Below are 25,314 nucleotides of genomic sequence, written 5' to 3' on the forward strand. Positions count from 1 at the left end.
GTTTTGTTTTGGGTGGGTGTGTGTGTGTTTAAAGGCTCTCGCTGTAACTACAGCGCTCATACTGGAAATAGAAAAATAAAAATGGTCCTTCAGGATTTTTCTGGGGAGTAAGAATTGTTTCAAGGAAGAAACTGGCAGAGAAATGGACAAAAATTTTAAAAATGTAGTGTTTTGGACACCATTAAAGCGCTAGAATGTTTAAATAAATATCTTACATTGTGAGAAACGTGTGAGTGTTAAACACGTTTCATTTTAGGGGGAAATTAAACAAATATTTCTTTAAGAAGATAGAAACAGAAGTCTTTGCTTCGCCTGCCCCCCCCCCCCGAAGTTAAAGTGTCTTTGGCTCTGCTTCTAGGACTTCTAGGAACGTGCAATTTAAATAAAATCGAAACAACAAAACCCTTGCAGTATTTAGACTGGTTTTTTCTTTCCAGCGCTCAAGAAGACTCAGAGCCCAACATTTTTTTCCAAACTCGAAGCTGCGAGTTCCGAGCCTTCTAGGACGTGTCCCGCACACTCTCGGGACGACTCTGGTCTCCCGCTCTGACCACAGTCAGCCAGCGGCTCTCGGCGCCGCCTGCCTCCAAAGGGGTGTGTCCCCGCCCCGCCGCGGCCCACCTGCCGCCCTCGGCGGCCCGGGCCCGGTGAAGGCGCGGAGCTGCTGCAGTGCCGCGGCATCGGGTCCGCCCCCCGCCCGGAGCTCGAAGCCCCCTTCCCGCGCGGCGAGGCCAGCAGCCCCACTGGTCCCGCCGCCCGCTTCCGGACGGGCCGAGCCGCGGGGAGCTGAGTTCTTTTCTCCTTTCGACCTAAACTGCTATCGGCCCCCGTTGGGGGGTAAACCTGCTCTTTCTCTCCACACACACACCCCCTCCAAGTAACGGCGGCCGGGATAAAACTTAAAAAGTAGGATCGGGCCCTCCTCTGGCCGTTTGCCTCGGCGCCCCCTCTAGCACGGCCCCGGCGGCTGCCCGCGCCAGTCCGCGCGACCGGGCAGCGTTCTCCCTGCAGCCTTCGCAAGACGGGTGTGGAGTCTGCGAGAGTCGGGGGAGGGGTGCAGGGCGGAGAAAGAGCATCTCCGCGCCGCCGCCACCGCCGCCGCCGCCGCTGGCCGCTCCCCCGCCGCCCGACTGGGGGAGGCCTAGTCACAGCCGCCGCCTCAGCAGCGCCCACAGATCTCGCGGTGTTTGCCGGCGGCCGCGCCGCCATATTGTGTGACAGTATTTTGATTTGCACTGGACTGGCGGAGCCGCGGCGAGAGCGAGCGAGAGCTGGGGGGGTGGGGGGAGGGCAAGCAAGCGCGAGGGGGGTGGGGGCCGAAGGAGGTAGGGAGGCCGAGCGAGCTGGAGCCGAGGAGCGGGGAGAGGCGACGCCACCCAGCCATCGTTTTTGATCTGCAGCAGCCGCCGGCGGGGCGACCCAGCCCGACCCCCTCCCCTCCCCCTCAGCCACGAGCGGCGGCGGCGGCGGCGGCGGCAGCCGGAGGGAGTTGGCGGCGGCGGCCGATCGGAGGGGCTGAGCGGGGAGGGAGGGAGAGCTGAGGTGTCCCCCCTGCCGGGTGGAATCGGAGGCGGCGGCGGCGCTGGCGGCGGCTGTGGTGGTGGAGGCGGCGGCGGCGACGGTGGAGACGGCTGCCGTAGTGGGAGAGGCGGCGGCGGCGGCGGCCGAGGAGGAGGAGGGGGAAGCGGCGGCGGCGAAGGGTAAGCGGACAGCGCTGCCGGGCCTCGGCGGGATCCCCAATCCCGGCTCTCCCCTCAGCTCCCCGCACCCCCCCTTCATCTGGAAGGGACTCTGCCGACTCGCGAGGCCCTTGCGGGGCGTCCGCTTCTTCCTCTCGCTCTTCCTCCCTCCGCCTCCTTCCTTCCCCAGTGGCGAGGCAGAGAGGGAGGCCCCCCAAGTCCTCCAGACCGGGCGGGGGTGGGGAGCATCGGGCCCGGCCTGGGCTCCCGGGAAGAAGTGTGTAGGGGGAGGGGGAGATTCATTGGAGTCGGGCGCCGGGGAGAGCCCCGGGTGGGGGAGGGTGCCGGGGGCGGGGAGGGCCCCTGCCTGCACGGGTGCCCCCGGCCCGCCCCTTTGGCATGTGTGAGATATGGGGGGGCTGGGCCGGGGGGGACGGAGATCTCCTCTGGGGGAGCCGTGGCCCGAGGAGGGATGACTTAGGGGCGAGGGTGTTGCGGGGAGAGATCGAGGGAGTTACGTGGAGGTCGAGGGGAGAGCGTCTTTCCTTTTCCGATGTGGGTTTTCTGCAGCCTTCTGGAAGTGGGGAGCCAGCCCCGCTGTGAGTGTGTGGCCCTTAGATTTCAGAGGATAGTTCTAGCTTTCTGTCCTGTCAACCTCAAACCCTAAGATTGGGGTTGGGGCCGGGAGGCTGAAAGGGTCTGGGTATCGCTGAACAGGTGACAGGTGTATCTTCCCGTTGCTGATGCTGTAAGGCTGCTCGGGCTGGGTAGTATAGCAGAGTGGCGGAGCCCATGTGGCTTCGTATCTATGCGTTTGGCCATGTTTCATTCCATATATAGTATATTTGCGATGTTCGGTTTCCATTCTTCAAGTCAGCTTAATTGTCGTGGAGGAATTCTTCAAATGTTTCTGATAAGCTGGGTTTCCAGGAGAGTGGAGGGAATTTGCAGCTTCACGGGGGTTTCGCAGGAGTTCATGCGTTTCGGGGTCTCCAGTGCGAGGCTGTTTTGAGTGCCTCTCTTCATTGGAAAGTTCTTGAACACTAAGGTCGTATTTGAGGCAACAGTGAGGCAGTATACTTTTGCATCCATTTTGTCTGTTTTAGGTAAGTTTGTAAAGTGTCGAACTTTAGGGTCAGGTTGATTCGCATTTTATAAAAGGAATTCGTTTGTGCTTTAGCTCACTCTTAAAGAGTACGTTGCTCATTATGCAATTTCAGATTTGGCCGGGAATTTTGGTGGGCATGGAATACAATTTTGCTTTCAGTTTTTACACTACTGCTGCTTACCACACTCTTCATACAGTAGCAGAGTATTGACACCTTTTTAAAAGTATCTTTGAATTCCTTGGAACAGTGAAGTCGTGATTGGTTTTAAACCCTGACAGTTTGAAACTTCAGATTTTGAAACCACTGCATTTTCTAATAAAGACAGACACGCTCTTCATCTTACTGTAAGCTTTGGCTGAGCACTTAAATTAGAAACAATGGGAAGAATTGTCAGATAAATGAGTTACAAATTAAAATAGGGCCAAGTTTAAAAAGGATTCAATAGCTTTGAAAAAACGTGTCTGGAAGGAATATATTGAATGATGGCACTATCAGTGTGTTAACAGGAAATAGAACAAAAATTCCAGTGATTCAGAACTTCTGTTGGGGTTTTTTTCCCCTTAAATCTAATCAGTTTCTAATAGAGGGTGCTTAAGATTTAAATCTTTAAAGGATCAACTGAAAGTTGAATGCGTTAATTAGATGAGTAAGTCATCCACTGAATATACTCTGTTATTTCATTTTTCTCTTGGGCACGTGGAATACCTTTTCTGAGTTCAAAAGTATTCTCAGGGGACACTGATGAAATGCAAGTGGTTCAACCCTCTTTAGTGAACTGTCACATAGTAGAACCTGTGCCTTTGTAACTTGTTAAGAAGTGGATAAATGATCAGTCTCATCTGATACAAATTTCCTGAAAAATAAGTTTTAATTTAATCTGATTTGATTGAAATAACACCTATATTTGGTCCTCTCTTTACTGGAAAGAAGCGCTTGCCTTCAGCTAGTGATATTGTTTAAAACTTGCATACAGTTATTGCATCTAATGAAATCAGGAGGTTTTTAAACTCTGCAGAGTTAAGTGGGCACAACTACTCAGATCCCCAGTTACGTTATTATTGAGAATTGCTTGTTTAGTATTAGTAACACGTTATACTTGGGTAAGTGTCATAACATGATTAGTCTTGTGTCTTGACAGAAATAAAAATTTATTCTACTTCTGTAGTTTTCTCTGTAAGGAAAATTCTCAAAATACTGTTGAGGATGAAATCTACATATGTATCTATGAACATATGGCATTTTGCAAAATGGGTGTGATGGGCACCACTTACATGAAACTTTGTGAGTTTCGTGCCAAAAAAGTCCCATGAGGAATGTGTGAATTTTCTGAAACAGCATTTATTTTAGTTGTATAAATTCATCAAGACTAAAAGTGTATTTTTTAATGGTTATCAACTTATTTAAAAGGCACTGTTTACCTTGTTATAGATGTTTTGAAAAAAAGTTCCTGATAATCTTTACAACATACAAAGTTTGTAAGTTAAACTGTAATTCAGAAAAGCTTCGATTTCATTATATCTCTACTTGGCCATGCTCCTATGACCCAAGAGAGAACGGTAGTAGCACTTTTCCATTGTTTCACTTATGTCATCTTTATTTGGTCCATCTAAGATTGGGACTCTATAAAATAGAAGGATTATGAGGAAATAACAGAGGCAAATGTGAAAATGGGGCAAAACAGTAATAAGGAGGAGAAGCTAGGGGATAAGATGCTAGTAGAGGATTAGATGAACAGTTTTAGGCAACTAGGAAAATGGAAATGTGGGTAGTGGTGGGTGCCAAGCACAGGAAGGTGATCATGCTGAACGATTCTAAGGAGGTTTGGGCTGAATCTTTCGGTAGACTCTCACAGTCTATATGTCATTTTATTTTAAGTCCTCTGTATTAAGATGGTAAGGATTTGGAGACTTGGAAATTGTATGAAATCTAAACGTATGCATGTTCATATTTATTTGCCTCTGGCTCATATTTCCAAAATACTTATAATATTTTAACATTTCATTTTTTTATGATTCTGACCCTAAAAATCAAGGACACTTACTTAATCAGAAAGCTAAAATCCCTGAGTAAGTACTCAGGGGTGGCCAGTACTGTACTTTTTTGTTTGTTTGTTTGTTTGTTTTTGCGGTACGCGGGCCTCTCACTGTTGTGGCCTCTCGCGTTGCGGAGCACAGGTTCCGGACGCGCAGGCTCAGCGGCCATGGCTCACGGGCCCAGCCACTCCGCGGCATGTGGGATGTTCCCGGACCGGGGCACGAACCCGTGTCCCCTGCATCGGCAGGCGGACTCAACCACTGCGCCACCAGGGAAGCCCAGTACTGTACTTTTTACATTCCCTTTAGTTAACTGCTAAACTCGCCTGTGATCTTGATAAGAGTCAGAGATTAAGAATGGCTGTCTTGGAAGCAGCCGCATGGCACAGGGATATTGGCTCGGTGCTTTGTGACAGCTTAGAGGGGTGGGGTAGGGAGGGTGAGAGGGAGGGAGACGCAAGAGGGAAGACATATGGGAACATATGTATATGTATAACTGATTCACTTTGTTATAAAGCAGAAACTAACACACCATTGTAAAGCAATTATACCCCAATAAAGATGTTAAAAAAAAAAAAAAGAATGGCTGTCTTTTTCTTCATTTTCTAAGTATTCCATCCCTCAAAACACAATGTTTGGTGCTAAGTAGTATTTACTACTAGCCTTCTAGCGTTAAACTTATGCATTTTACTTAGACTTTTCACTTTGATTTTTATTGACTCATTTTACAAAGTATGCTTAGTTTCTAATTTCTTAATCCTCAGAAGGAATGGGCTACTGTTAAAAGCACAGTAAGATGCGTCAGCTGAGAAGTTGATGTTTTAGAAGGAGATCCAAGTCAGAATTGCCACAAAGCAAAATTGTGAATATTAATATCAGTAAAAGATCTCTGTGAAAATTGATTAAAGTTTTGCCACTTAAAAGTGCTTTGTTCAAAATATAATTCATGTAGACCCCCGTATCTCCTGACAGTGCTTTATAAATGAGGCTTTGCCGAATGTATCTTTTTGATTTGCCTCAACATTTTTAATGTAAAACTTGAGCAAGAAATTCTATTGGATTTCTGATAATGTTTCAGTTCAAAATTTGGTATCAAGGGAGTAGTAAATTTCTTTAGACCTTTAATATCTTAACATTAACCTTTTTAGTGTTTCCTGCATAGTAAAAGAGAAACTAATATTTATTGAATACCTACTAAGTGCCAAGGTTTCTATCGTTTCACAGATATTTATTGAGCACAGGGTTCTTTGAGATATTGGAGATGGCAGCAGTGGATAACACAGACAAAATTTCTGTCCTCATATAGTTTACATTTTAGTAGTGGAAGATATAATAAATGAGTAAAATCGAGCGTGTCTGGGAGAAAAAAGTACTGTGGAGAAAAGTAAAACAGAACAGGAGGTTGGGGAACAGACATTGCATATTTGCTCTTTTAAAAACTACATAGTGGATATTATCTTTGATTTCAAAAACAAAAACTTCCATACATAAATTTTTTTCTTTAAGAATATACTTCAAAACTAACACAACATTGTAAATCAACTATACTCCAATAAGAAACTTTTTTTAGAAATATACTTCATAATTTGGGAACAACATTATGTTTGTACTTCAGAGTTTTAGTTAATAGCGATTTCCTATTGTTAGTGCTTCAGAAAGCTGCTTTGTGGCTCAATAGAAAATTTGGAGTCTGATATCCTGGTTTGAATCCTGGTTTGCCACTTACTAGCTTTGTGATTTGGGGCCAACTACAATTTCTCAGCCTCTCTGAGCTTGTTTTCTTCTCTGTAAAATGAATAGAATACCTATAGGGTTGTTGTGATGCCAAATTATACATTTTGTGTAAATTATCTGATATATAGAAGGGGCTCAATAAACTGCAACTTTTTTGTCTGTTGCTTATCTGGAGTTATAAAACAAAATAGTTGATGTTGGTAATCTTTCCAAGAAGCTTTCACAGCACTGTGGGGGACATTGTTTAATACACAGTTTATTTGAACAACTAAAGCACTCTTCTCTGATAGAATAAGGTTAATTAAAACTCAACTGTAATTTATGGTCACTAATACTTTCTGGAGCGTTTGCACATGTTATCTAGTCAATATGCTGTCAGGAGTAAACCTAGTCTTTATGATGAGGAAAAGTTGTGACATATCTTGATGAGCTGGATTTCAGCATTTTGACAAGTAGATAAAAATGTCGTATAAGATCCCAGTTCATGGAAGTACTTGTGAAACATTTAGTACAGTTTACATATTCAATAAATGTTCGCTTTGTCATTAGTTTATACCTTTATTGTGTGAAAAGGGGTAATTCAGAGAATTCACAAAGTATTAAGGAAAACTTTTATGAAGAGAAAGTAATGCAAATTGTGCATAAGTTTTATGAAGAAAGAGTGGAATAGTCAAATTGCAATATTTGTTTTTCATTTTTAGCCTGGGAAATCACTAAACTGTCTCAAGGACAAACCGTGTCTTATTTTCCTTTCAGTCTTGACTTCACCATATCTTCAGTGCCTGGCCTGTACTTAAGGAGCTCAAGGAATACTGCGCGTTCAGTGCTGAATGGCTCTTAGTGATAGTTTTCCTGTGTATCACAACTCTTTTTGGTAGTAAGCACCTTCTGGTTTTGAAAAGTGTTTGCACTGGACTTAAGTCTTTGAATCTCTAGTTTTAAGCACAGACTCAGATATCACACAAAATCTTCTGAATGCTATTTTTTTGAATCTAGCCAAAAGTTTGAAAAAACGTCCTAGAAGTTAAAAGGAAGAAAAGAAAGAAATTATTTGCAGCTAAATTAATATTTATTAACCTATTCCTATGAAGTTGTTGACATTAAAGTGAAAAAGTGAATAGAAATGTTTAAAAGCAGATTAGAAAAAATAATTCATGTATAATTATGTGCTCTTAACCAGGCTTTAAAAGACAAGTTTGTCTTACCTCTTTAAGGCAATTTCAGTGAAACTGTACATTTATACTGACATTATGGATTAAATGGCTCAGTCACTTTCTTACATTCCTGTGATGTGGGGAATATTGGTGTTTTCACGGAAAAGGGAAAACATCCCACCCCACCCTACCCTACTTTAACAGTAACCATTTTTCAGATGTTTGAATCTTAGTACCAGGAAGCTTTTTCCTGTTCTGTAGCAAGTTATTCTCTGCCTAATGAATAATAATTTTAGCTTTCCTAAAACTGAAGACTTCCCTTAAGTTCTAAGATCTTTAGTCATTTATGCAAAATATTTCTTGGCTTTTAAAAAAATTCCCCTTGAAGATGTATAGAAACAAATTGCTTCATTTTTAAACTTGGCATGACACAATACTGTTTTAGAAATGAGATAAAAATATCTACAATTGGATATTTTTATACTCTTGTGGGTTTTTGTTTGTTTGTTTGTTTGCTTTGAACTGTAATAACCTACCACTGGAAAGGGATACTACTACAGGGTGTCAGTTTGAGTGGCTTCAGAAAGAAAGTCAGTCTGATTTATCCACAAACAGGTACAACATAGACCAGGGCATTTTAAGAATTTGTAGTATTTTAATTGCCTTGTTAAAGAAAGTGGCATTCTTGTTTCACCTAAGAAGAAAAACAAAAAACAGTCCTGGTACAAGCCTCAGAAGCCAAATAATAAAGTAGAGGTTGGAATGGTCCTGCAGAGAGAGACAGAGGAGAGAAGCAAGAGTAAAGAAGTGTAGAATTTAAAAGATTTTGGTGGAAATATATGAATGCTGATTGTTTTTAATAAAATTATTCAAAAGAATTACTCTGTTAAAGAAAATTCGTGGTCTCTGCAACCAGCCCCTGCCCAAGCTTTCCAAAATAGTAAGTCAAAAGCAATGCCACATTCCGAGGTATAGTATAGAGATTGGTGCTACCATCAAAAACTTCAGAGTTTCTGGGGGTTGATTCTGACCATTTAACTTGTCTGTTTGGCTAGTGCAGAAGACAGGTTCTGGGAGAATAACAGATGACAGTGAATTATTGAGGGGAAAAAAGTGCACAAAAAGAGTAAATTTTCAGTTAGTAAATTCTTTTTATTCTTTGGTTTATTAACTATACTTTCATCTGAATTATTAAATAATACTCTTCTTTTGAGTTTTAATGTTTAAAGTTTTCCTCTAACATTTATATTAAGGAAAACTTATTTTGACCCATAATATCTTAATGTTAACCTTTTTAGTGTTAGCAAAATGGAGCACATCACAAGTTTGCTTCCTGTCGGTTTGCCAGTCAGGCAGGCCAGATACTGCTTGTTTCATTAGTATAGAGCCAATGGCAGTTCAGCGGAATGATTTTCCATTCCCTATCAATGGGAGGAAATACTTGCCAATACAAATGAAAACTTGAAATCTGCAATTTGACCTTGCTGAACACAGTTCTCACACCAGGCAAGTTTTGTTTATCAGAGAAATCAACAAAAACAATCATTCTGATATGAACTGGGAAAATAGGAGTAGAAGGGAGTTTACCTAGTTTTAATTCTCTCAGCTGCTGAAGAAAATACTACTTTTGAGTTTGAGTTGGTCTCTGTTAACTTGTCAACTTGTCAACCTCCTCCCTTTTAACTAAACATCTTAATTTTATCGTGTTGGGAATCTGTGACGTATGATAAGAAAAGACCTGGTCTTTAAAGTCAGATGAGCCCAAGTTCAAATGTGAGTTCTATTACTAACTATAGCTTTGTGGTCTTGGGCTAATCACTCAAACTCTTTGACTCTAGGACTTGTCTTTAGAAAAATACATAGGTATAATAATACCTACCTTGCATGGTAGTTTTAACTACATTATCTGTATTTCTTATGTTAGCTAGCTCTGTATTTATGTTACCTAGCACAGTACTTACCTGAATTTAGTAGACATCAATAAGTAGTCGTCAAAATGTCTGATATATCCTATGCTTTTTGAGGCAGATTTTCTTCCCTGTAACTTTCTTATATCAATATTAGCTTCTATTTAGCGAAGCTCAGTTTCAAAAAGTATTAATCTTTCAAACAGAACAAGGTGAATTATTTTTTCTAGTAGACATATAGCTCAAATAATGGGAGGTAATCTTACATTTGGAATTTAGCTTTGTTAGGTTTTTCTTTCAGAATACCTGTTCAATTCATTTTCCCCAACAAGTAGAATAAAAGGGAAATAACTTCTATACTGTTTAATTTACTGTACCTCTTCAGACCAAGGGTGAAATAAACAAAACATCACCATTATTATTTTAATTACAAAATAAACATGCACATTATTAATTCTTTGTGTTTTTCTTATCTGTTCCTGTGAAAAAGCCCACATTTTTAATTTGAAATTAGTTCACAACCCATGATTTAGGTTTTTTTATGAAAAGCATTAGAAAATTGGCATGGATCGGATTTTGAAAACACTGAAAATATATGAGCTTAAATATAATACTATAAAACATATACCACTTTATCTGTATAAGGTGACCTTCGTAATTTTTTGTTTTAAATTGCTAGTTAATATTTTTTCAATTATTTTAATAGTATTATTTTCTGTGTCCATATTTCACATTCAAAAAAGATACAGTGCTGAATTTCCTGATGTTCATTACTGGGTTAACTGTGATTTTTTTGCTTTGAGTTTTCCTAAAAGTTTTTTTATCTTAATTCATTGAGTGAACTGGTGATTGTTGTAGAATATTTTGCTGTACTAATTAGTATTAATTGCTATTGTATAAGTAATATTTTAACCTACTAATAATACAGTTTGTATTATACAGTGATGCTTATACAAACATTTTCTGTTCATCAGCTTTTATTGGTGCTATGTTATCACTAGAAAATAGTAACAAAGAAGATAGCAATATAGGCAAGAAAGTTTGCTTTTTAAAAGGGCTTCAGAACAGAGTGTTTGTTCCATTTTAATTCATTGAGCACAGATTGTGGTATAATTGCTTGGTTAATTTTTAAAAGACTGTTAGTGACCTGACAAACATGGGCGTCTACTCTTTGGAACTCAAGCAGATGCATGTAGGCATCACAGTTAAGTAGTTACTAGAACTGAAGAGAAAAAGTACTCACGATATCTAAGGGACCATTGACAAACAAAAGTTGGTGAAAATACAGGTACTGTGTGTTTGCATTGAGAGTAACTTGCTGTTTACCTTGTGACTAGCATATACCTGAACTGTACTTAACTAAGTACTGTTTGCTACCTTATGATGATTTTCTAAGGAAATGGAAAAATAAACATGTGGAAGTGGGGTTTCAAAAAATAAAAAATTTCCATTTCCACAAAGCCAATTCTGCTTTTTTACATATGAAAATGTATTGACATGTATTGGTTGGGCTTGACTTTTCTTTTTCTCTTTTGAGATTTTTCTAGCTGAGGTGGTGCTTGGGCCTGAGTGAGACATCCTCATTCTCTTCATGAGATTTTCCCCTCATGAACAATGGTATGAATTTACAGGATGACTGTTCAGAGCCGTTGCTGTAGCTCTGTGAATGGAACAAGAAGTACTCTTTTGAGGAAGGTAACTGGTTCATGGGAAAAGTGAACTGGTGATCTTCGCCAAACCAAGCTACGGAATCAGTACTTCAGTTTCTATAGGGTATCACATGACCAAAAGAATAGAAAGAAACTCCATAGAGTTTGTTTCATATGGCTTCTATGATATACCTGTGCAAAATAGCTAACCCAAAAAATCTTGCCTGACTCATTCTTTCACCATGCCTCATCTCTACCTTCTTTATTGGTCAACCTAATTCACCTATCCAGTAGTTTTGAATTAGTTTTGAGTCCTGCTGTGTGCCAGGTATTTTGCTAGGTGATGGGATTGGAAGGATGACTAACATATTGTTCTTGCCCTCAAGGGACAGGTATACAAGCTATCAATAGTGTACTAACACTAGCAAATGCAGTGACAAGGTTAGACATAAAACACTTTAGGAATCTACAGGAGGGAGTGTCTGACTCTGAGGGAAGGAGGGATATAAGAGAGAATTCTTCATAGGAAGGGTGACACAATCTGTTTGTGTCAGATAGGCAAGGAAGAGGAGGACAAGTTGGGAGAAGAAAGGCCATTGCAGTCAGAGAGAACAACATGCATAAAGGATGGAGGTAGCAAAGTCCACACCTATTCAATACTGTGAATAGTTCCAGAGTGCATTAGGTACCAGTGGTGGGTTAATTGGAAGTGAGGTGGAAAATGAGAAGAAAGAGCATGAAAATACTTGTATGCTCTGTAAAGTAGATTTGACTTCATCCCATAAATGATGGAATGTTTAAATTAACATTCTAGAAAGATTTCTCTGGCTGCAGTGTAGAGAATATTTAGAAAAGAGTGGGGGGGGGGCGGGAGGTAGCCTTATAACCGTTTATTTGAGAATTGATAAAGACGTGAGTTAAGGCTGTAATTAGGGAGAAGAGTAGGTGATGAATTTGAGAAGAGAATACTGAGTGTGAAGTAAGTAAGTAATCACACATGCCCTGGCTTGAGTACCTGAGTGCATAGTATAATGCCTGCCATTCATCAGCACAAGAGCATACCAGGGGCAGTAACAGGTGAGGAAGATGTTTGAGTTCTGTTTGTTGGTTTTAAGGTTCCTAGAGAGAGAGAAAGAGAAAGAAGACATCATTTTATTTGGGAGGCAACACGGAAGTCTTCTCTGATTAGACGACATTTGAGCAGGTGCCTGAGTGAAGTAATAAAGGGAAAGAGCTTTCTAAATAGAGAGGCAGGAGCATGCTTGCCGTGTTCCAACAGCAAGAAGACCAGTGCAGTTGGAGTTAAGAGAGCGGGAGAAGAGTGGATGAGATCCTTTCATCTACTGATGTGCTTTCCATGTAGCTATTTAGGTCGTAGAAAGGATTTTAGTATTCAGGATGAAATTAGAAGCCACGGAAGGATTTTAAGACGTGAGCTATTTTCCTTTTTTTCCCCCTTTCACTCTTCAAGAATTGCTATAAAAATGGAATCATGTGTTGTGTTATATATTTTGAGATTGGCTTTTTTTCACTCAGCGTTATGCGCTTGAGATACATCCAAGTTGTTTCGTGTATCAGTAGTTCATTGCATTTTAATGCTAAGAAGTATACCATTGTATGGATGTACCACAATTTGTTAAGCCATTGATTGAAGGAATTTTGTGTTTCCAGTTTGGGGCTCCAAAACTAAAGCTGCTGTGAACAGTTTTCCACAGGTTTTTATGTGAAAATACTTTTTCATCTCTCTAGGATAAATCCCCAGGAATACAGTGGCTGGGTTGTATGATAAATGTATGTTTAACTCTGTAAGAAACTGCCACTTTTCCAGAGTGGCTGAACCATTTTACATTCCCATCAGCAGTATATGAGAGATCTAATTTCTCTGCATCCTTGTCAGCATTTGGTATTGTCAGTATATTTTTTATTTCAGACATTCTAATAGATATGTAGTGACATCTCTTTGTGGCTTTAGTTTGCATTTCCCTAATAGCTAATGATGTTGAATGTATTTTCATGTGCTTGTTTGCTGTCTGTGTATCCTCTGTGGTGAAGTGTCTGTTCAAGTCTTTTGCTTATGTTCTGATGGGATTGTTTGTTTTCTTGTTGTTGAGTTTAGTGAGTTCTTTATATATTCTGGACACAAGCCCTTTGTCAAGTATGTGATTTGCAAATATCTTCTCCTGATCTGTGCCTTATCTTTTCATCCTCTTAATGGGGGCTTTTGCGGAGAAAAAAAAAATTGATGAAGTCTAATTTATCTTTTTTTCTTTTATGAATTGTGCCTTTTGTTGTCAAGTCTAATAAGAGCTCTTTGCTTAACCTTAGGTTTCCAAAGGCATTCTCCTATTTTCTTCTAAAAGTTTTCTAAAAAGCTTTACATCTTGCGTATGTAGATCTATGATCCAGTTTTACATAATTTTCACATAAAGGTGTGAAGTTTAGATTGAAGTTCACTTTTTGTCTGTGGATTGTTCAGCTGTTCCAACACCACTTGTTAAAAAAAATTATCCTTCCTCCATTGAATTGCTTTTGCACCTTTGTCAAAAGTCAGATGGCTGTGCTTGTGAGCGTCTGTTTCTAGATTCTTTATTCTGATCCACTGATCTTTGTGTTTATCTCTGTACTACTACCACACTGTCTTGATAACTGTAGCTGTATGGTAAGTCTTAAAACCAGGTAGTAAAACTTCCCTAACTTAATTCTTCTTTTTCAGAATTGTTTTAACTATTGCATTTCCTTTCCATGGAAAATTTAGAATCTATAAAAAAATCATGCTGGGATTTTGGTAGGAATTGCATTAAACCCTTAGATCAATTTGGGGAAAATTGACATTTTTATTTTGTTAAGTCTTTCAAGCCATAAACAAGTTTATCTCTCCTTACAGTTAGGTTGCCTGATTTCTTTCATCTGCATTTTGTAGCTTCCAACACACAAATTCTATACATGTTTTGCTAGGTTTATAACTAGATACGTTTTTTTTTTTTTGGAGCAGTTGTAAATGATACTGTGTTTTAAATTTTGGTTTCCAGTTGTTTATTGCTAGTTTATAGCAATATGGTTGATTTCTGTGAGTTCACCCTTTATCCTGAGACATTGCTAAACTAATAAATTCTAGTAGTTTTTTTGTGGAGACTGTGGGTTTTCTAATGTGTCTATGAATAGAGACAGTTTTATTTCTTCCTTTCCATTCTGAATGCCTTTTATTTCCTCTTCTTGCCTTACTGCTCTGGTTGGTACTTCCAATACTGTGTTTAGTAGGCGTGGTGACATCAGACAAGCTAGTCTTATTCCAGATCTTAAGGGAAAGCATGAAGTCTGTCACCATTAAGTACATGTTAGCTGTAGGTTTTTTGTAGGTGCCTGTCTCTTCCTAATTTAAGAATCACTTGATATGACCATACAGTTTTTCTTCTTTAAACTGTTAACTGAAGGTAACTTTCCTTGTTAAAAGATTCACTCTGGCAGCTCTTTGTGGAATAAACTATAAGAGCAGGGCAAAGATGTCAACAGGGAAGCCATATTGGAAATTACTGCAGTTATCCAAATGAGAGCTGATGGTGGCTTAGACCAGAGTAACAACAGGAAAGAGTGTGAAGAGATCATATTTTGGATATATTACAAACCATGGGTGGGCAGAAATTGCTGATGAATTGGATCTGAGGCATAAAAGAGAAGTCAAGGATGACTCCCAAGATTTTTGGCCCAAGCAGTTGGGAAGTATGGAGTCGTTGTTGGCTGAGTTGGGGAAGACAGTGAAGTAACAAGTTTGGGCTGGGCAATCAAGAGTTTTTTTTTTTTTTTGGATGTGTTAACTTTGAAAGGCCTACTAGACACTTAACTGGACCTGTCAAGTAGGTAATTTGATATGCAAATGGAATTCAAGCAAGAAATTCAGGCTAGAAATAGAAATTAGAGAGTCATCAGTTGAGTTGATATTTGAGAAATTATAGTGATAGTTATTAAAAATTATACCTGTAACCTTTTTCTTTTTACTGTGCCATTGTTTAAGGCTTGTTAGCAAAAAGCAAGATTCTCCTAGCACGTGAAGAACTTTGTGAAAATTTTGATTGGTTCTGTTTATCAACACTGTTGTTTATCTCACATTGAGTGCACCAGAAATTATGTGGTTGGGAGACAAATTTGGGGGATATATATTTATTGTAATGTGTGTTTAATCATGCTTATTTGAAAAGTAGATGGCTATAATAGTAGTATAGACACATGTGCTTTACTAATTTTCAGAGCTTTGTCCTAAATCTTTGTAAATGAAGTAGCTTTATGCATATTGTGAAAAGGGTTTGACACTATTATTAAGTGACTGAAAGGCTTTCTGTGGCAACATTTCTTTTGTAGATAAAACAGATAGCCAAAGAGACAGGTCAAAAACAAAAATTTAAAATAGGAATGCAAAATAGCTAGCAAGGAGAGACTTAGATTTCTGACTTAGAGCCAGAATTAAATTGATAAAGGGAAAGGGTAAGCCTCAGTTTACAGACGTGGTAAAAAGATCTTCTGAGTTCCATTCAGGTATGTTTTCTTCATATTAAGGTATTCTGGAAAATACTTTTTTAAGTGGCATGATATTTTCTGTTGTAACTGATTAATGCTTTTTCTTATTTATAATTTAAATATCTCAGGACTTTTTTTCCCCTATCACAGGATTTACCATATTTTATTATAATATTCTGTTTATTTTTCAGTTTCTCCCACTAAATAAGTTTTTACAGCATCAGTACAATGCCTTGACATTTAAGCTCTATGTAAGTATTTGTGAATGAATGAGTGAACACACATACTACTAAAGTTTAAAGCTAGAAGATTTGCTTGCTTTTAAAAGTAAGTGAGTTTTTGAGATTCCAGAGTATAGGTTTTGGTCAAATGTCTTTTCTGGGGCTTCCCTGGTGGCGCAGTGGTTGAGAGTTTGCCTGCCGATGCAGGGGACACGGGTTCGTGCCCCGGTCCGGGAAGATCCCACATGCCGCGGAGCGGCTGGGCCAGTGAGCCGTGGCCGCTGAGCCTGCGCGTCCGGAGCCTGTGCTCCCCAATGGGAGAGGCCACAACAGTGAGAGGCCCACATACCGCAAAAAAAAAAAAAAAAAAAAAGTCTTTTCTGAGTAGTACCCTGATGCTTTCAAACAAATATTACACTCCTGAAGAATGCACCCAAACATAGCAACATTACTAACCCAAGGTCAGTGAAACACACATTTTGCCATTTGTTATTTGTTCTTTTTTCCGAGTGGTAGTGGATTTATGCAAAATCATCTAAAGTTGGCCCAGACTTCTTGTACGGAATGGAGCACACATGGCAAATAGTAGGCTGGGCTTAGAATTTAGACCATAGTAGTATCTCATAGGAAATTTCCTATACACATTTTAAAAGAAAGTAACTTTCATCTGCCTTTAGGAGGACTAGGTCCTCCCTATTTCCAGGTAGATGGTAGGGGCATAAGCCTCTTTTCTCTTCAGTTAAAAACATTTTTATTTACCTTCCCTCTTTGAGCTTTACAAGACAAAAATACCCTGAGCCATTACTGTTCCAATTCAGATTTAAGCCCCAAGAGAAGAGTTATTTTTGAAAGCCATAGTATTTTATTTCCAGATCCCTAGTGTGTTTGTATGTGTATGTTTACGTACGTGTATGTATGTATATAGCTGTATATACATGTATATATTGTGCTAGTCAATGACATATTAATGAAATTAATAGGAAAAATGGCTTTCCTCTGGTATTGTTGACACCAACATAGTAAGAATGTAAATTGTTTGGTGCTCTGTTTTAGGCATTGTGGGGGGCGGGGCGCTATATAAAATAATCCTTATTTTCTCTGGGAGAGAACAATGTGTAGTCAGCTGAGTCTGATACAGAGGTACCTACTTCTCATGATTATTGAGAGCATTAAATGAGTGAATGCATTATAAATCATTTGGCCCCGTGCTTAGCACACACATAAATGCTTAATAAACGTTAGCTATTCATTGTTACAAAATTATTATAAAAATGATAAACTTAAAACTTTATTGTTATTCCTTTTTTCATTTGGCTTTCTTGATCCCATTCTTTCCTGCATTTTATCTAACTTTTCTGACTCCTTTGTTGTAAGTTCTTGGTCTTTAAGTCTCCTCTCTTCCTGCCCAACCTCTTTTCCATTATTCCCTTGGTCAATGTCATCACCTTCTACCAAAACTCAGTACAGTCTAATTCTACAAAATCTTTTACCTCTCTTGGGGAGGAAAGTGACATGATCCAGCTATGTTTAGGAGCTAGAAAGCTTGTTACCACTGTGAAATATAGCTTAGAACGGCCTAAGAGTGGAATGAGCCATCAGATAAGAGATTATTGTGTTACTTTGATTATCCAGGTAAAAGATACCTGAACCAGGAGGTTGTGGGACTACAAAAGGGGATTAATGCAAGAAACATTTGTGGGAGTAATCAGTAGAACTTTGCCAGTGATTGTATATGGTGAGGAAAAGAATTGAAGACCCTGAGATTTCTAACTTCAGAATCAGTGCTCTGTTATTAGTAGTTAACATATAGCTATATTATTGCGTGGGAGGCAGTGGGCTGAGTTTTGGATAAGATGACTTAAGGTTACTAGCATGGCACTGTCAGACTATTTATTTGTTCCAGTCCCACCCACTTATCCTTCCCCCTTACTCACTCACTCAGTCTCTGAATTCCATTGCTATTAGTCTAAGAACTTTCCTTTAAGAAAAGTAATTTCTATTTGGTCATAAACAGCACTAGAGATTGAAATGTGTGGAGAGCAGTTCCTTGTTTCCTACCCGCATTCACATTATCCTCCTCTTTTGGGCTCTTCCCTCCGATGAAAAAGATTACTTCGAATAGTATTTACCACCATGACTGCTATCACCCACCCAACTTCTGTGATATTGGTATTTAAGTTTTTATATTTTTATATAAAGTAAATGAGGCAACTTGGCAGAGCTCTTTGAAGAAGAATAAAACTTCATGAAGTGTTTGTGATTAAAATATTAATCAGTGAGTAGAGTAATACCTCATTCATCTAGTATCATTAGGCAATAAATATTCTACAGACAATTGAAACTTATCCCCAAATCTATTTCTTTATAGACTTTATGTATAGAGATTTTAATGTTATATTTATATACTATGTAGATTATATATATATTTTTAATAGCTCCAAATCTTTTTCTTTATAATGTTTTATATGATTTACTGCCTTCTGAGAACATTTCTCCACCCCAACTTTACCTATTCTGAAAGACAGAAACAGCTTTTTGTTCCAGAGCCTCATAATGAGAATCAGGAACCCCAGGTTCTAGTCCAAGGCCTAACAGTAAATTCTTGTGTGCGTTTTTGTTTTTCATTGTTTTGGGGGGTTTTTGGGTTTTTTGTTTTTTTACCATTGAATCAGTGGACTCTGGAATTGTGCCTGGCATGTAGTAGATGCTTAGCAAATATTTTTTGAATGAATCATTGTTTTATGCCTACTTTAGCACTCCGTTCCTGATTTATTACTTGGAATTCATTACTGCCAGGTAAATAAGTTTCTGAGTTTTTAATATAATGTGACTATCTAGGTTCTGATTGAGGTGAATTATTAATATTAAGCTTAATTTATGAGTCTGTTTTTGCTGCTTAGTGGAATTTTCAGTCCTCTTGATGTATTTTCTGGTACTTAAACTTCCCAAAGAAATTGTCTTCTGATACTTGGTTTATTGAGAATAGTTTCTTTATTGAATACATTCGATGTGCCTATATTATATGTGCAGTGTCCTGTATACAAGCATGTCACCCATGTCCCCAGGGATCTTACACCTTGGATGAAGAGATGTGGAAGTGGAACTCGAAGAAAATAATTACATGTTGGGTCATGAAGCATTGACCCACAGGTGCATTAGGAGTTCTAGGAATAGAGAGATCCATGTGAGCTGAAGAAGTAGAAAAAGAATTCGAAAAGGAGATGGAACATGAATTGCTTTTCAAGAGATAGTTAAGATTTTGATAAGCGTGCAGGTGGAGAAATGATATCCTAAGCTAGAGCAGTAACATAGTCAGGAATGAAAGCAGGGTTGAACGTGTTCAGACAAAACCTGACTGAAGTTCTCTGACTGTGGGGACTAGTGGGAAATAAAAGTAGGTGGATTTAATAGGGTTTAATTCTAGACTCCATAACCCTGAAGAGCATCTGAGGAGAGAATTTAAAGGAGTCCCTGAAAAAAAAAATCTGTATATTTTTACCAACGAATAACCTGTAACTGAAATTTAATATTTCCTTCCATTATGATTTTAAACAGTAAAGCACAGTAGTATTAGCAGTACCTGTGACTTTATTACTAATAGAAAAAAAGCACAGATATTTTCATATTACTTTACTGTTGTGGCTGTCTCTGAGTACAGTTTATGTAGATTACTACTTCAAAATTATAGTTGTTATTAGACCCCTGCTGGATTTTATTGTTGAGTGTTAATAAAGAAGCAAATATATCATAAGTATGGGTTCTAAAGAACACTTGATTACTGTGCTTTTCAGTATAATTGATTTTCTTTGTGATCATTTATTTTACTCATTAAAAATCATTCTTTTTAAAAAATAATTAGCTATATTTCAGTAAAACTGGCCTTTACTGAAAAGCCGGGGTTGGCCAGGGGGGTGTCCGTGATACCAGTCCTAGTGGAACCAAACTGGAGAAGACCTTGAAAACCACACTGAGGAATTTTAGTTGAAGTGATAAATAGGGGAGCGGTCTAGTATATTTTTCATTTGTTTGTGTTGTTTTAATTACAGAATAAATACGTCAATTTAGAAATTTTTAAAACTTCATAAAGTTTGAAAAAAAAGAGAACCTCTTCTTAGCTTACAGTTATAGATAAGGTAACAAAAATTCATCTATAATCCCACAATCACCATCTTTACCCTCTTATTATGTATCTGTTCCAGTTTATTAAGTTCTTGTGCAAAGCAGTGAAATATTTTAAGTGGTTATATAGGAGCCTTGCTTAATCTGCTTGATGGGTCAGATGGGAAGAACTTAATGGTAGGGAGGTAAACCATGGGTCTGGTCGTTTAGAAATTGGATGATTGGGATAGTGTGGTAGCAGTAGTTGTGGAGTAGAATTGGCAATTGTGGTGTTTGGAAAGAAGAACCTATAGGACTTGGTGGTAAATATGGAGGCTGAAATGCATGGAGTGGTGTAAGGGGAAGTATCAAAAAGAAAGTTAAGAATAGGGTGCCTAAATTAGGATTCTTGGAACAATATTGTACAGGTCCATGATAACTTTTCTGAAACCCTGGGGCCAGCTATGTTTTGGAATTCATAATTTTTTGAATTTTAGAAAGGTAACATGTGTATATATTGTATACTATGTAACATGCCCAGCAAGGTTTGAGGCATCACCCAGTAGTTAAACACTAATATCTCTGCAGTGAAAAATGGAAATGTTTACAGTAAGTGGCTAAATAAAGCCTATAAGTAGCTTCACGTCAGTTCAAAGCAGATTTTTGCCACTACCAGATGAGTTTTGACATGAAGCTTCATAAAAAATCTTTTCAGAACTTTTTAGATTTCAGAACTGTGGAAGTGATTGTGAACTGTACTGACTGTAATATCCAGTGAGGAGAGTCTCAGGAGTTGTGTTTTGAGGAATGATAGTTATTAAATGGATGGAATTTGAAGCAGTTGAGAAAGGTAAAGGAAGGCAAGAGAAAAGTTAAGGTAATTTCAGTTTTCAGGCTAACAAGAAAATTGCTATTTCTGATAAAAATGGGAAGTTGAAGAGGGGAAGCTAGTTTGGGGAAGAGTTTAAGTTTAAACTTAAGCACAATTAAGAGGAAAAAAAATCTTCCTGCTTCACATGAGATTCCCTTTTATTTCTCATGCATTCTGTATCATGGGTAAATGAGCTTAAAAGTTTAGAAGTGTTGGAGTAGAAAATTTCCTTTTAAAATGAGCTGTTAATTTTCAGAGCCTATAGACTCTGATGTTGAGATATTAAAGTACTTCTAGCTTGGGAGTTGTTGGAAAGGTATTCCTAGATAACAAAGGGTTGTGGCCCTGCTCACTAGAACAAAACTTGGACAATAGACCTAAAGGAGAAGAGTGAGGTACTGGTCCTCTAACAGGATACTTGTCTGTATGGCTGAATCATTAATACGGCCATATTTATAATCATATGAATATATTCAGAAGTAGTAATTGGTGGAGAAGCAGTGGTAGCTGACACGTTTTCAGTGCTTAATACATGTACCAGGCACTGTTCTAAGTGGTGTTCAGCAAACAGTCTAGTGGTATCTGTTCCTGCCTTGTAGACTAGGTCATGATTATCAACCTAGGTAGGAAGCATTAGGCTAGGTAGTGGTGTGATTTTGATTCCCAGTTCACTCTAAAAATCTGGAAGATAGATAATTAATGCACGAATATATAGAATTGAGTAGGTTTTAACTTTATTGCCATTCCATGATTTTTTTAAAAAAATTACTTTGATAAATGGACTCATACATTAGTATTGTCATATTAGAAATATGGAGAAGTATCTTTAACAAAAATGAAACAGGGGCCAGTAATTACTCTTGAAATTTTAGTTGCTTTCTATTTACTGTATATGTATATATTTGTTTTATGATTCATAAGTTTAAAAAGGCAAATTTTGCTTAAACTTTTATTCAAATTCTGCTACTGACTTGTGTGAGTTGAACTTTATATTTTTCTTCTGTTAAATAAAGATGTTGGACTTAATAATCTCTAAGATCCTTTCAACATCAAATTCTATGATTCTGAATGCTTACGTTTCATCAAGTAGAACAGGAAGGTTAAACTACAATTTAAAGGAGCTTCTCCCTAGATGATGCTGTAACTGTAGATGAGATGCCAGAGCAAGAAGTGAGAGAATAAATGTCATAGATTTTACTTATACATCCTTTTGACAAACATTAAGAAGTACCAAAATAAGGAACCTAGGACGCTAGAAGAATATGCAATATTGACCAGAAAAGTTTTAAAGAAGAGAATGATCAGTAAGTATTCAAGTTAGTAATTAATCAATCAAGTTAATAAAATATAGAGGAGGGAACCCTGGACCTGGAGTTAGAAAGCCACAAATACATCTCTGGCCCTAACTCTGCTGCTTATTGGAGTTTTGATAATCAGTAAATTGATGTATTTTTCTGAACCTTGCAAATGAGAGTAATAATTACCTAGCCTTACTGGGTGGTTTTTCATGAGCATCAAATGATATGGTGAATTAAAAGTGCCTAGTAAAACTTAAAATATTCTATGGGAACTTCCCTGGTGGCGCAGTGGTTAAGAATCTGTCTGCCAGTGCACAGGACACGGGTTCAATCCCTGGTCCGGGAAGATCCCACATGCCATAGAGCAGCTAAACCCGTGCGCCACAACTACTGAGCCTGCGCTCTAGAGCCTGCGAGCCACAACTACTGAGCCCGTGTGCCACAGCTGCTGAAGCCCGTGCGCCTAGAGCCCATGCTCCACCACAAGAGAAACCACTGCAATGGGAAGCCCACGCACCGCAACGAAGAGTAGCCCCAGCTCACCGCAGCTAGAGAAAGCCGGCGTACAGCAGTGAAGACCCAATGCAGCCATAAATGAATAAATTTTTAAAGAATAAAATATTCTATGAATTTCCTTTAAAAAAACAAAATTTAACAGTACATTTGAAGATCTAATTGGATTTATTAAAAAAATATGAAACAAGCCGCAAAGTTTTTGCAAAATGGTGGGTAAGGCTCCTGAAGAGGTCATTGGATTTGGTGATTTGAATAAAACTTACCAAGGGATAAAACTTGAAGGCAGATTAAAACAAATTTGAGACCATAGCATAACTACTCAGTAGAGAAGTTTGGCAAGGCACAGATGGTGAGAGAGAGATGTCCTAGCATAACTTGTTTATTCTTTGCATTGCTATTGCAGTTTTTTGTATGCATGGTTGTGCTCCTTACTAGATTAGGAATAGAGGGCAGGAACTGCAGTTCATTCTCAGTTCCTTGAATAGAGTAGCAGTTTTAATAAACAGCTTTGTGAATAAATACTTGCTGAACAAGACTTAACTGATAAGAAAAGTTTTTGTGGTATAAATGTGTTCATGGATATATGTTTAAGATGGTTAAGACTTAAACAGGTTCGTAGGTTGAAGTGAGAGATTGAAAAGAAAGGGTGTTGTGGAAATGTGAAAGAAAGGGATAGGATCCGGAGCCACAAATGAAAATGCTGGTCTTAGCTGATATGAGACTCTTTCCTGAAAAAAGCACTAGATAATTAGCTGTGTATATCAGAATATAGAGAAGAAAAGGTAAGCTTCCTGGTTCTTTTTATAAAGCCACGTAACGTAAAATATGAACATAAAAGATTGCACATCAGTCTCACAAAAGTTGGTGCAAAAAATGCTTAATAAAACTGTCAAATGGAATCTAGCATTACATTAACAGAATAATACTATAACTGAGTAATATTCACTCTAGGAATGTAATGATAAATCAAGTTAAGTCATATTAGTAGGTCACGGGGGCTATGAATATCTTGACGGATATCAAAAAAAGGGAAATCAACATTTATTTCTAATAAGAATGCTTAGTGAAACAAGAACGAATGAACATAGCCAAGATTTTATATATCTCAGACCGGAAGCCAGCATTTTGTTACTAGAAATGGTAAAATACTAGAATTCCTATTTTAGTATTTAGTGAAATACTAAATTCCTTTTTAAAAGTCATGAATCAAAAAAGGTCTGGCCAGCATTACTGTTACATAATATTGTCTTGGGAATGCTGGCCAATATAATTAGACCAAAAAACAAAACAGGAGGTGTAATTATTGAAAGGGAGGAGGCACATTTATTTGTAGATGACATTTTATATCTGGAAAATCCAAAAGAATCAACTGAAACATTATTTGAGTAATGAGATTTCAATATGATAGTAGTTATAAAATAAAAACAAAAATTAATGGTTTGTCTATAAAAGTGTTTTTCTTGATGTCTTTAAACTGAAAGTCTATCCATATGGGTTAATGAATAGGAATCCTCATTTTTAAATACTTTTTTTTTCTTTTTTTTTTGCCTTCTGGCAAAATTTAGTTTAATCTTATCATCTCTAAGTAAATTGCAATCTCTTTTGAGTAAGACTCTTTCTTTCCATGTTAACTTTTAAAAACTATTTGAAATAAAGTTGTAGCAGTGAATACATTTCGAGTAACTTTAAGGAAATTTCTTTTTCTTTTTCTTTTTAAAATTCCTTGTGGCCTGCGATAATGCTCTATTACTTGGTAATGCCAGGGAAGGTGTAATCTGATCTTTGAACCATATTTGGTAAATAATAATTTTGTGTGGAACCCACTGTTCTATCAGTAAGAGGAAAATTATTGCTCAAATGTAAGGCTTTTCTTTGCCCTTAAAGCATTTCCTGACTTAAAGACCTAGTTAGATCATACATTGATTCCTTTTGTTTTTTAAAAGGCACTGTATCCCAGATCTATAACCTTTTAACCTGTTGACAAACGTATTTTCTCCTTTACTTGGAGGAGGAAGAATTACATGTCTACTTACTTGTTTACCACTAATTCTCTTTATATCCTAAATGTAAATTGTTATATTTTTATTTATCATCAATTCTCAGAACTGAGCGTTCTTACATTTGCTTTGTTCTGAAATCAGTGTTGATGAATCAGTTATATCTCTTAGGATGTGACACAGTTGAGTTATTTAAACCTAAAGCTTGTTACACAGCTGTTGCTTTAGCATTTATTAAAATGAAAGCTTAAGTATACTCATATGTTTAGAACAAAAAAATAACGTTCCATTATGCAGAAAAATGTATTGAATACCTACTGTGTGCCAGGTCATTAGGTGCTAATTCTCATGGCAATCCAGTGAGGTGGGGGATGGTATCCCATTTAATAGACCGGAAACTTCTGCAGAGTTTTAGTTTATACTGGAACCAGATTTGAACCTAGATCTTTCTCCACCTGAATATTTTCACCTGCAACATGCCATCACAGAAGGTGGAAAATTGACATTTTTCTTAAAAACTACTTTCATTTTATTTTGCT

The 25,314-nt window shown here is 38.2% G+C and overlaps 1 protein-coding gene across 3 annotated transcripts in view; it reads left to right on the plus strand.

Annotated features, from left to right (window-relative positions):
• Positions 1–1,330: 1,330 nt before the first annotated feature.
• The window catches only part of TAB2 (TGF-beta activated kinase 1 (MAP3K7) binding protein 2), an 86,446-nt gene continuing 62,462 nt past the window's right edge, over positions 1,331–25,314 (plus strand). For 2 of the 3 annotated variants that reach the window (XM_079939024.1, XM_079939025.1), the window contains exon 1: positions 1,331–1,700. The gene's annotated coding sequence lies outside the window, so the exon portion shown is untranslated. Of the gene's footprint in view, positions 1,701–2,354; positions 2,786–25,314 lie in introns of those variants that run through there. The other variant, XM_079939023.1, reaches the window with a different exon arrangement.

This window comes from Stenella coeruleoalba (assembly GCF_951394435.1).
Source record: "Stenella coeruleoalba genome assembly, chromosome: 12".
Classification (NCBI taxonomy): Eukaryota; Metazoa; Chordata; class Mammalia; order Artiodactyla; family Delphinidae; genus Stenella; species Stenella coeruleoalba.